This window comes from Callospermophilus lateralis, chromosome 12 (genome assembly GCF_048772815.1).
Source record: "Callospermophilus lateralis isolate mCalLat2 chromosome 12, mCalLat2.hap1, whole genome shotgun sequence".
Taxonomy (NCBI): Eukaryota; Metazoa; Chordata; class Mammalia; order Rodentia; family Sciuridae; genus Callospermophilus; species Callospermophilus lateralis.
In genome coordinates this window covers 82586089-82599108 of record NC_135316.1, presented here as the reverse complement: position 1 = coordinate 82599108, position 13020 = coordinate 82586089, and positions in this window count along the sequence as shown.

Sequence of the window (13020 nt, the reverse complement as noted above, 5' to 3'; positions counted from 1 at the left end):
GAAAACTCAACCTTAAAAATCGTGTTGCCATCCTATCAACTGTTGGTAACTCACCACATGTTGGCAAGGAGTCCCAAGAAGGCACTGGGAGTCCTGTAGTTCCACTGGAATTCCAGGTGATTCAGAGCTTGGAAGATGGTCTTCCCTGGGACAAGCAGAAGGATCCGTGTGTCACAGATTTCTGAGAAAGCAGGACACGTGGGAAAGGAGGGAGATGTGGGAAGGAACCAGAACAGGGAAGTAGAAAACACCTCTTCTCATTGGTGATCTTTTATTTCAGTAGCATTTTAACCTAAACACACTATCTGTCCTCTGATATAAACAGGACAGAGTTATTTTCATCAGGTGATTTGGGGAATTATCAATAACATATCTCAGCCACTTCACCCCCACCATTCCAAAAGAACGTTCTCATTGGTGTTGAAAGGTACCTCCAGTAATTCTTCTTGTTTGTCTCTCTTCTTTTGCAAAAGAATCACCATTTTCATCAAGGAGATGGTGGTTGGAAAGATTATTATCTGTGTCTAATTAAAAGTCAGAACAGAGGCAAACAAGAGTCACAGGGGGAAACAGGAATAGAAGAGGTTGCATCTGAAGGGTTAAAGGATCTCAAAGCTGCTCCCTCAACAGAGCCCCCTCCAACCCCCACCACATCCCAACCCCAGCCTCTTCTCAACTCTTAACAGCAGTTGATTCCCCACCCTCTTATTTCACATGGATTGGCTCCCTTTTAAAGAAAAGCTTGTTACTCACAAGAGAATCCTGTAATCTGAGAACCTGTATCTTGGATAGGTATGTCTGATGCAGTGTTTTTGTTATTTGGGAACACTGAGAGTTTTAAAGGCAGGGGGAGCACCTTGTAATGAGGAAGTTTATAACTGAACCATTTCATATTCTTCTAAGATGAAAGAGAAAGGGGAGACAGAGACAGAACATGAATGAATGAATGAATTTGAGCGTAGGGATGCCTTCCAGGACCCTAGATACACATATCTCACATGCCTATCACCCTCCCTGCACCCAGGCTAGACCTATATCTCCTGGTCCCTCTAGAGTGTTCTTTCATCATTTTGGCAATTATTTAAAGTAGGCAGCACTTCTGTGAATCAAGTAGTGGGGCAGAAAGTCTACCTTCCTCACCTATTGTCCCTCAATCAGGGAGACCCTGCAAGCAAGTGAAGCCCTTGCATGGATAAAATCACCCTAGAATTATTTGTTCAAAAGCATATGGAGGACGTGTAGAGCTACTAAAACATTACTGCAAATTTGTTAGTCAGATTTGCTTCAGAAATTGCTCTGGGATAGTAGGGTAAGCAAAATTCAGGAAAATAAAGTTACTTATGCCAGCCTGGCTTGGGCACGGATAGGAAGCTGAGCACCTTGATTCTACATAGGGAACCTAGTAAAAAGGAAATGCATCAGTAGTGAGGCGACAGGGGCCCTGGGGACACCTCTGCCCTGCAATCCAAGGTGCAAAAGGCTCCACCCACCTTGGGCAGACTATGGGTAGCCACCTGAAACCTCCTGATAAATCCTTGCCGGACTGCCTCAGATTAAATTGATCTGCGTTAAGATTCTAGGCAACCCCTCTATCCCAGAAATTACCCCAGTTTTTGTTTTGTTTTGGAAAAACGAACTCTCAGAAGTATGAGACCATTTTGCTTTTTCTGCTTTCTGTTCGGCGATCTCAGAGAGGTCACTGACGTCTGGAAGCCACACATCACGAGACCAGCTGGCTCGCTGGTGCTGGGGTAGGCTCCCCTCAAGCGGGGCTGTTGTAGGCTGGCTTGGTGCCTGGGCACAGACACAAGGTCTTGGGGATGTGATTAATGATCAACAGACAGTCTGTCTGCTCTTCAGGTAATTCTCTGTTCCTCCTGAGAAGGGGATGAGGAGAGAGGTGTGAGAGCTGCCCAGGGAGGAGGTGTGGGCAGGGCCTGAGCTCCTCCAATGACAGTGGTGCTGGCTCTCAGAGCCCTGAGCTACATCAGCACGGGCAACCAGAGCCTTGCATGAGCTCACCAATGTGCTATCCGGGCTGATTCGAGTCACTCCCCACCTCCACACTCACCCTGACCTGCTTTTCTGACTTGGTGGGGAGCATGGACAAGGACTAAGCAGTGGGGCTCAAAATCTCCTTAGGGAGACTCTGCAGGCAAGTGAAGCCAGCAGAATGTTCTTTATCTAAAGTTCAAGCTACCATAGGAGTCTGCCCTTCCCCTTCTCACCCCAAGCCTTCTTTACCAAGTTTTCTTAATCTTTGACATCTCCATAGATCAACATCTTCAAGTTCACCCGAGAGCTTGATAAAAATACAGAAGCTCAGGCCCCAACCAGACTTTTTGAATTATAAGGTGCATTTCGCACCTCCCCAAGTGATTCACATGCTCCTTACATTCGAGAAGCACAGCTCTAAATGATCCTCTGATGTAAGCAAGGTAGTCATCCTCTCGTCACTGCATTTGAAGAACACCCGAAACACAAACCCACCCCCCAGCCCACCCCAAATTATCTTCCTCATTAGTGTCAAAATATCATATTTAGAGATTCATCCTTTTAGATTCTCTTCTTTTGTCTAAGCCATGCCATTTTTTATTAAAATTCAAATGTTGCCTAGGAGGGAGAACATAGGAGGTGTCTCATTTCTTAGTCAAAACTAAGAATTTTTTGTTGAGCTCATATGGTGTGTCACATGGGGTACAGGATGCTAGGGGTAAATGAGTTACTTTTCCCTGGAGAACAGCAGGCTTTTTTCTGGTGGGAAGGATTATTCAAGGGGAAAGGAGAGGTAACTCCCAAGGCAGGCAAGTGGAATCCCCCCACTCCATTGTGACTTAACCGAATTTGCCTCTCAGAGCTTGCAAGCTGTTGAGTTGATGCTTCCATTTTCATTCAAAATCATCCTTTGTCATTTCAACTTAATGGAAAAACCCAATGGCATTTTGAAGACAAGAAGTCCAGATGCATATTTATTTTTAGAAAAAAAAAACATAACACATTCATTCTGCAAGAAAAAAATAAGCCATGGCTCTGCATACAGAAGCGGTGAGCAACACCTCCAAGGTGAAAGATCAAGCTCTCCAAAAAATGGGCAGTGATCTCAGCTTATTTATTTTCTCCCAGGAATGAACACAACACTAGGTGTACTAGAAATGCAGAACTCATGCCAACATTAAACACACTGGAAGGAAAAATAAAATCTCTTTTAAGATATCTTTTTTTGGGGGGGAGGGGGAGGTTTGGCCTATGCAAGGAAATGCATCTGTTTCCATTTCCACAACATATATATGATGATTTGTTTGCAACTTAGCAGTTATAAGATAGAATTATCTTTGTGAGTTAATCATAGTTATAATCTCAATTACTGCCTCCTAACTTTGTGCCAGGTGCTATTATAAATGCTTTACAGATTGGGAGATAGTTCCCCATGAATTACTCACATCAGTGCATGTCATACCCTCAGAAGGACTGACAGCCTTTGTTCTGGGTTATTTTTGAGGATATCTGTGTATCAAACAGCTTTGCAAGGTTAATATGGTGGCTTCTTCCAGAGCAAAGAGCATGCGTGCTTATTGCCCAGTATAGGAAACATACCATCTCACTCTGGAGCAAGAGGCAAGCATATCCACTGCCCACTGTAAAAGATTCAGCTTGCATGAGCCTTGTGTTGTTCTTCTATAACACAATCACTATGTGTACTAGTGTTAACTAGCCCTCTTTGTGTCATCTTGTGGGAATTGGGGCTTAGGAAACCAGCATAAGAGAATGTTTATAGTCTGGCTATTGCTTTTCCTCTGAGTGATAAAGTCTTTTGTCTCTCAATCAGGAGACTTATGCCTTCTGCCAGCATCGAAGAAACTATGGCGAGCTAACTCATTAGATTACAAACAGGTTTAACATGTGGGACCCTTCCCAGTTCATAACCTGCTAATAGCTCATTTAATCCTTTGAACAACTTTGGGAAAGTGTTACTATTTTTACCATATGTAACCACAATTGTTAACACTCAATTATATTGACATGTTCACAGTGGATCTCATGATTGAGATTCGTCCTAAGAGAGACCTTACTTTATAGATATGATTTCTTTTTTTAAAAAAGCACTTTTTAAATTATTTTTTATTTGTATTTGAACCAATTTATTTATTTATTTATTTATTTATTTATTTATGGTGCGGAGGATTGAACTCAGGGCCTCGCACGTGCTAGGTGAGCACTCTACCATTGAGCCACAACCCCAACCCCTGATTTTTTTTTTATACATCCTTTTAAGTGCAAATTGTGCTGAAAAGGATCGTTTACCGAGTTAGTCTTTGCTCCCAATATTTTAATATAGATTTGACAAAGAAGGTGGATCTGAAAAATAGGATGTTGAAAGTGGGCAAAATAATACAAAAAAAAAATGGATGGAAGACATAATTTTTCTTCCTTACATTTTACCTGGGCTGGTCAATTAAATAGCCAGTTCTCTCAAACAAGGAGAGAAGAAAGTGATTCATAAGTTCATAGAAAAAGTTATAGAGCTGAATGGGAAGCTGAGAGGAAACACATCCAACTCCTCTGCAGAGACAGCCCTGCTCCTCCTGGTCATTCCCCTGACATGCTCCATGTGCACATGGTGATGGATCACTCCATCTGTGACACTTAAACCCCAAATCCAGAGGCAGTGGCACAAATCGGAGGGAGTCTTCCAGTAAGAAATACAATTGGACACTATGATTTATTGTTGGAAAGAATTGATCAGTGTAATGCAAGTGATGGGCACCCATTTGGAGGGAAAGGAAGTCACTCAAACTGACTGATGCATAAACTATAGGAAGGCGATCAGTGAGAAATGAGGGTGACAAGCAGGCTGGGATCAGATGGAGGAAAATCACGCAGCATATCATGCAAAGTCGTCAGGGATTTTTCCAGGGGGAGGCAAGAACCATTGACTGTAGGTTGGCTGGGATCAGGGGTGGGGGCAGTGCACATAATCAGATGCTATAGAAACAGAGGGCACTGAAGAAGTGAATGCTCTTACCAGAAATCAACAAAGCATAGAATCACTATTTGCTAAACAGATAAAAAAAAAAAGAACTAATTTTTTGAAGAAGGAGTGAGGGTAACTTGAGTTTTTTACCTCATTGCCTTATACACTGCCCATTCTCTTAGTGTCTACTTTCAAATGACATTAACCAGGCATCTGTTATATTCTATGTGGACTTTGGCCTTTTTACAGGAGAATTAGTATCACTCTAATTACTCACTAAGTAACATGATGTGTCAGGCACATAGTAGGTGCTTGTCACCAAATGGGTGCTCAATAAATATTTGCTTAATAATTTATATTGAATGAAGCATAAAAATAAATTACATCTCTAGTAAGTCAAGACATGATGGTGTCTAATATCGGCAAGACTTATAAAAATTTAGAAAAACCATTCACTCTTTCTGATTGAATGTCTTTATGTGTGACTTTTTTTTATTATGGCATTTAATAATAGAAATCTCAGGATAGCTAACACTTCTGTGTGCCTGAGACATCAATGTCAGACATATGACTTCGTTGAAATAGACAGTAATTAACCTAGTCACCCAAATTGTGATAACTAGAAATAAATTTAAATGATCTGATAATTTTCCCCCTCCCTACTTTTATGGATCTTAGCTTATATTTTTCTCTTTATGTAGGTCCTATTTTATCTGTGTGTCCACAGATATCCAGAAATAGAAATGCCATACTGTTGTAAAGAAATCAAAGGAAATTATTATGTCGTAAACACGACTGTGAAGCTATAGAATTCTTCATCACAGTGATTAATTCAGAAGCATCCAGGGTTACATGCCTTTGAATGCTGAACCTTTTGTCAATAAAACAGTGAAACCGTTAAGTCTTGGCAGACAGGTAGAAAACATAGTTCCTTAGGTTGTGTCTGTTGAAATTTTAAATAGTTTAATGAACTTAAAGGAGAGCAAAGATTCATTCTCAAGAGCATAGAAGCTATTTCAACTGCTATAGAAATTTAATTAACAACATTTTTGATTTCCCCAAACTTTTAGAATTAGTGTTTCTCTATTGCCTTGAGTAACCAGCTGACCTTATCACCTGTAGCAGGGGAACCCAGGGGTGTCCCAGAAAGGCAGGCTCTGCTCACTCAAGTGCTCAGAAACAGGTTGGCAACAACAGGAGGAAACAAAAGACATCTCCTGAACTTTGGATGGGGCAAAGGGGAGGAGAGGAAGGGGTATGGGGGCAGGAAAGATGGTGGAATGAGATGGACATCATTACCCTAGGTACATGTATGACTGCACAAATGGTGTGACCCTACTTTGGGTACAACCAGAGAAGTCAAAATTGTGCTCTATCTGTGTACAATGAATCAAAGAGCATTCTGCTGTCCTATATAACTGATTAGAACAAATAAATAATTTTTTTAAAAAAGACATCTCCTGGAGTCATATGTAGTCTGGGGTAGGGGGACATCCTCAGTAGACTGCCTTTATTCATAGATGACTCTTCTCTAAGAGGCAGAGAGGAAGAGGAAAGGCAGACCCCTAGTTATTAATTGGCAAGAATCCTCCTTGCACCAGAAGTTGGGAAACAGGACTTTTAAGCCAGAAGAAAATCTGTATTTGAATGTTGCTTACTAATGCTGAGTCTGTGAGCATATGACTTCCTTGAACCTCCATTGTTGTCTGTGAAATGGAGAGAATGCAGAGGTAGGTATGTTTGTAGAGTCTTGCTCTGGGATCCAAACACCCCAAGATCTGAAGAAAACAGAACTTGAACCGGGATGTTTGTCACAGGAAGTGCCACAAGTTCTGGCAAGTCGGGAAGTCATCGCCATAACATGAATCATGCTGGAAGAATTTAAACTGGCCAATGCAGGGAATCTGGAACTCTGTTGTCACCATTAATTGTATCCATAACTCTATTTGCTGCCTTCTAAAAATATTTGATAGTGGAAGGAGGTTAAGGGAAGATGGGGAAAGAAGAAGAAGGAGTGCCGCAGTCTCTGGCTGGGCACAAATCACGAGCCACCACACAGCTTGTAGATTCAAATAGCAATTCTTTATTCCCGAACTCACACCGGCCGGCTACAAACACGTTCTGGGGAAATCCATGTTCTCTGCCCAAATCCACACCTCCTGGGCTTCTGTCTCCCAAATATATACTGTCTGACCCTAGGAACTCAAGAGGAACTCAGGCAGCAGGATACGCCCTATTCTAAAGGGGGAACACCCTAAACACGGATCCGCCCTGGTCCTTGAGCAAGGTCACCTTTCAGGAGTCCTTCCACTAGACAGCATGGGAGTAGCTGGCAAGGAAATTGTCATACCTACTTGGCTGATGGCTCCCAGCAAAGGAGGCTGCATGAAGGAAAGATGTAAAGTATCAACATCTACTTCTCTTTCTACATGAGCTTCATTTCCTCTTCTTTCAAAGAATTTTTATCATGGGTACATGAGTTACATGGGTTGGAAATGTCATAAATAAGAATGTATTGCTGATTCAAATATTTTATATTGACACATCCATACAGTCCTATACAGATGAATTGGCAGGTCCCTTAGAATAAAGATGGGTAAAGCTTAATGCACTTTCTTGAAGCAAGCTGCCATTTGGACTGATTTATGCTTAAGTGAAAAAGAACTTTATTAGAAATGTTCATCCATCATTTCAATATTTTAAGTATGAATTTCTTTAATATTTTGTGGAATAAATTAATTTATTAACAATATATTAAATAAAATAGCATACTTCCTTTGAGCACAACATAATGGCAATTCTTATAAATCATATCTGGGGTGTTTTTAATGAAGGGATGCTCAAGAGAATCTTTGAGAGTCTTCTCTTCCCTGTCACTACATTTGATAGAATTGCTTTTCTTAGGAAGCTCAATAACAGATCCACTTGCTACTTTGCTCTTTGGTATCACACAATCTTGTATGTGTGTGTGTGTGTGTGTGTGTGTGTGTGTGTGTGTGTGTGTGTTGGAGAGAAAGGAAGGGCTCCTAGAGCAAAACCTGAAAAGGCATTGTTGCACTAGGCAGCAAAATAACAAAAGCCTACTCTGCATTTACAGATCCCTGGCAGTCAGATCTGGGGCAAGGGCCATCTTTAAAAGTTTTCCAAAAAGAAATAACTGAAGAATACTTGACTCAGATGATTCTTGAGGCAGGCAAGGAATTTTCGGAGGTCACTAGTGTTTATTCGGGCCAGAAAAGAGAAGAAAAAGAATCGGTTCCATTGGAAAAAAATGAATCATAAGAGGGGCCAACGGCTCAGTGGTTACAGGTATGTGCATGTCAAGAAATAGATTTTAGCAGTTGTCACCATCCGCAGAAGGGAAAAGAGTAGTAAGAATAATGCTGAAAGGGAGAGGTTCCTTTCAATGTTCTCTACAGATGCTGAATTGTTTTGCAATATCACATGCTTGTGATAAGAAAGACGGTTATTATTTCACTCATGAGAAAGATTCATCGCAGTAATAGAAAAATCCTACCATCATATACATAATTTAAATGTGTGTATATGAAGTAGTAAAATATGTGCACATGTATGTATATGAAGTAGTAAAAAGGCCCTTCCATTCTATATAAACTTATATACATAAAGACACATAATATAAGTATACATCTAATTAGATATATGATGGTATATACATATACATGTGTGTGTGTTAACAGCATAAACACTCACACACACACAGGCACATCTGTATAGTCAGAGCCTCAAAGGAAGCTTAAAAGTTTTTCATCTGATTTTTTGTTTGTTAAATCTATTTAGGTATGATGATTTTGCTTATAATTGGACAATTATTAGATAAATTTGATCAACAGGGAAAAATCAAACTGATGATTTGTATCACAATGAACATTCTAGGGTTTGGATGATCTGCATTTCTTGCCCACATCTATTTTTAAAATTCAGGGCCTCGAGATGTATGTTTATTTTCTTATTCCAATGTACACAGAAACCTGTGGGCGTAAGACTGATTTCATCGAAGCTGCTGTTTCCAACCAAACCACAGGCAGCCAACACCAAATGATCTGATCACTCACACAGAAATCAAAAGTGAAATCCAATGATAATCTGCAAACCTTGTTTCCACCAATGATTTCAGTTTCTCTCCTCTGCAGATCTCTTATGGGAGCCACTGACACTGATTGGAACTTTCTGTCCTCTCCACCCTCTGGTGAAAGCGTTAATAAGCAATGAAACGGCTGAAGCACAGCACACAGGAGGAGAAGGAGGATAAGCACGGGCCTTGAAAACCCTCCAGCTTCATAATCGCATCCCTGATAATCAGCCATTGACAGCAGCTCCTCACAAAAGTGCTTCCTCCACTCTCCCAAGCAAAGACTCTGAAACCTCAGTGTTGTGTGAGCACTTGTTCTGAAATTGCTCGACAGGCTGTATTAGGAGGGTGAATCAAAGCCTGATTTGCTATCTCTGCCAGTCAGAGTTCCCTGGGATGAGCTATCTTTAAAACATATTTCCATGGCAACTAGTTTAGAAACATATTTGACTAGAGAGCCTCTTATATTATGAGAGGCAGGAAAACTCAAGTGGCCTTTTCTTGTCAGTGCTCTTTGTCACCAGGAGAGCAGCTCTGAAACAAATGAGAGTAAGTGGGAAAGACCCTCAACACACAAGGCCGTGGAGCAGCCAGCGCCCCGGACCACGCTAGGCTTTGTTTACGGGCACAGGCGGCCTGGTAGATTGGCCTCGGTCACCATTTCTTTCTGTGGGGCAAACCTCCTCCACTTCCTGAGGTTTTCCAAACACAATTCTGCTGCTAGAAGTTCTACCTCCTGCTTCCCTCCTCATTTCTCTGGCCCTAATTCAGAGGCTCTCAGAATGTTCAGAGGCTCTGGCAATCAGAATGTAATCGTTACATAGTTGAGAGACAAAACCTTGTTTGCTTTATAGAAAAAAAGGAGCACAGTCAAGTAAGTGCCTTGCATTTCAGAGCTATCCAGCCTATTTGTAATTGCCAAATCAGCCTGGGCTTGAGGCTTACTCTAGGGACCCAGAAATTCCTGAATTCTTAAACTTTTATTAAGATAAATAATAAATTTTTTTAGGGGTGGGTATTAGGATGAGACCCATAGCAACCCTCTCTCAGAGCTAAGGTGAAACATTAAACTCTGGGCTAGAGCTAGGATTTTATGTGGATTCTGTTGACAGATGGGGCCCACAATGTGGTGATCTGGCTGCAGAAATAAGGACCATCCACTCAAATGTGCCATCTCTCCCAGACTGACATGCTGTGAACTCCTACTCCTTGAGGTTGAGGCAGGTATCTGCAAGCATTAATTCCTTTCTGAATTGAGGCATGATAGGTCCCGAAAAGAACAATATTCAAGAGAGTCCAAAACTATGTTGATAGATCAGGAGAGTTACCTTAGAAAGCATATCTCTAACCTTAAAATGCTGGGACAATAACATTTCACTGAATGGGAAGTTGGGCAGGTGATCCAGAATTATAAAGAGGAGGTTCAGGTTGAGCCACCACATAGAAGCTTCATCAGGTTTGGAGGGAGACTGCCTGGTAATGGTTCTTCTAGAAGGTAGACTTGTCTTAAACACTGCACATAAGTATTGGCCTAGGCCTGAGTTTCCACATACTCTTTTGTGATTTAGGCCACATCAATATGTGGCTGGTGTCCATTTCAGCTATCTTCATGATGAATATTGATCACCATCATAGATCACCCATTCAGAAATCTTCATTGATCATTAAATGGCTTAAATTAATAGATTAGCCAGTTGAAGATCTATTCATTTAATGTGCACTGCCATAGACTCTGAGTCCGCGGGGAACCTCAGACTTCGATCTCCCACCACTGTGTATTACCTTGTGATTCCTGGTGGGACTTTCCATGTGAGAGAGCATATACTTGTGCTGTAATCACCAAAGATGCCCAAGTTTTCTGACAGCAGTGACCAAGCCCATGCATATAACAGAATGAGATGAGAATATAGCTTTGTATGAGATGTTTAGAAAAGCTGAGCACAGCACTAAAACATAACACATATTAAAATGAGAGTGTTCAGGAAGTTTGCATCAATCTGGAAATTCACAGAAGGAGCCACAGTGAAATCTTGTTTTTAGATTACCTATAAAGCCTGTATTAATTGAATAGTATTTCAGAGTGAATATGCAAAATGCATATGAGGAGAAAATCGTTTTAAGTAACTTCAAGATTCCAATTTCAAATGATGGATATACCAATTATGAAGAAAGTTTTTATTCAAACAAGTGATTCCAATTACATTATCAAAACGAATGTCCTAAGAATGTTTACTGAACACACCTGGTTATCCAGGATCTAGTGCTTTGTCTTTGGACAATGGAAAACCCAGTGTAAGGCTAGACGCAGTCTACAGCTTGGACTAGCAACTGTGTGGGTACGTGAGCTGGACTGGTAAAGAGGCTACCAGGAATTTATTAACTTGACTCTTTGGCAACTCTTAGTTGGAAGAGATCCACACTTGCACAGTGATTGAGAGTATGGGCAGAGTTTTAGAATTTGCTTCTCTGGCAGCTTCATGGAGTTTATCTAAAAACAATACCTGAAGGAGACATTTTTTCAGTAGTGATTGTATGCGGTATTGGACTCTTGTCTTGCTGGGTGACTCATTGGGTGACAAAATGGGAGGGAAGGGTAAAGAGAAAAGTTTTCCTTCTTCCTGAAGCAGTCCATGATTTCACATCACCAATGAGGGAAGAACGAGGGGGGTGTGAGCAAGACAACATAGTTGCATTTGGTGGTAGTCATGATGCGTGCAAGTAAGTCCATGGGCCTCGTGTATGTGGGACTCCCACATAAAATGATAGAAAAGGGACAATTTAGGCATTATACCAAGCACCCAACTATACAGTATAGTAGGCTTCAGAGTCAAACAGGGAAGTCTATATTCATAAGCTGATTTGCCAATGAAAATCTGAGCTATCCCTAAAAATAATAAAATTAAAGTTCTTTTTAAAATGTTTGGAAGAGCCAGTTTTGGTGGCTCTCACTTATAATTTCAACTGATTTGGAGGCTGAGACAGGAAGATCCTAAGTTCAAAGCTAGCCTCTGCCACTTAGCAAGCCCCTAATCAACTTAGCAAGACCCTGTCTTAAAATTAAAAAAAAAAAAAAAAAGGCTAGGGATGTTTCTCAGTGTTTAAGCATGCCTGGTACAAAAAATAAAGAAATGAATGAATGAATGAATGAATAAAGCAAGCTTTGAGTCATAATACAGTAAAAACTCTTACTCTGCCAAGTGCCTGTCTGACTTTGGGCAGGTTGCTTCATGTTTGTGTTCACCTGAACTCATTCCCCCTACCTCATAAGCACCTAGCTCACTTTCTTCTTCCATCCTCTCTGGCAGCTGAGATCACCCACGTGACTGAGCTCTGGCAAATGCAGGAGTGAACAGAAGTGATATATGCCACTTCCATGACCAGGCTATTAAAACTGCTTATGCCCAGGAAGCTTGCATTAATTTGAACATCAATCTGAAATTGATAGAATTCAGAAGGCTAAGACCTACTTTCGTGTTACCTGTAACATCTTGATTAATTGTATAAGTAGTATTTCTAACAGGAACAAACAGTATCCAGCTGAAAATGGAAAGTCCTTAAGGGTGGCAGAGCCTAGAGCCCTGACTGACCAACAAAAGCCCATTTGTCAGCTGGGAACACATGCATTAGACTCCACAGGAACTAAAAATTGGCTCTTATTTTCTTAAACCACTGAGATCAGTATTTATATGATATAGCAATTAACATCATTTACATTAACTCGGCCACCTGAAGTGTCTTTTTATACTTCTTTTGATTAATTGAATTAAATAACTTTTAAAATCACTGTTTTGCAAATTTCAATGAATTTTGGAGTCTAGGCATTCAACATCATCAAAAGGGAAACAAAGAGACATTTTTGTGCCTCAGAAAGAAAACATACATCATTAATAATCTTACTAGTGATTGTTGAAACTGATCTATGTTATAGAAAAATTAATAACCCCCAAAGATATTT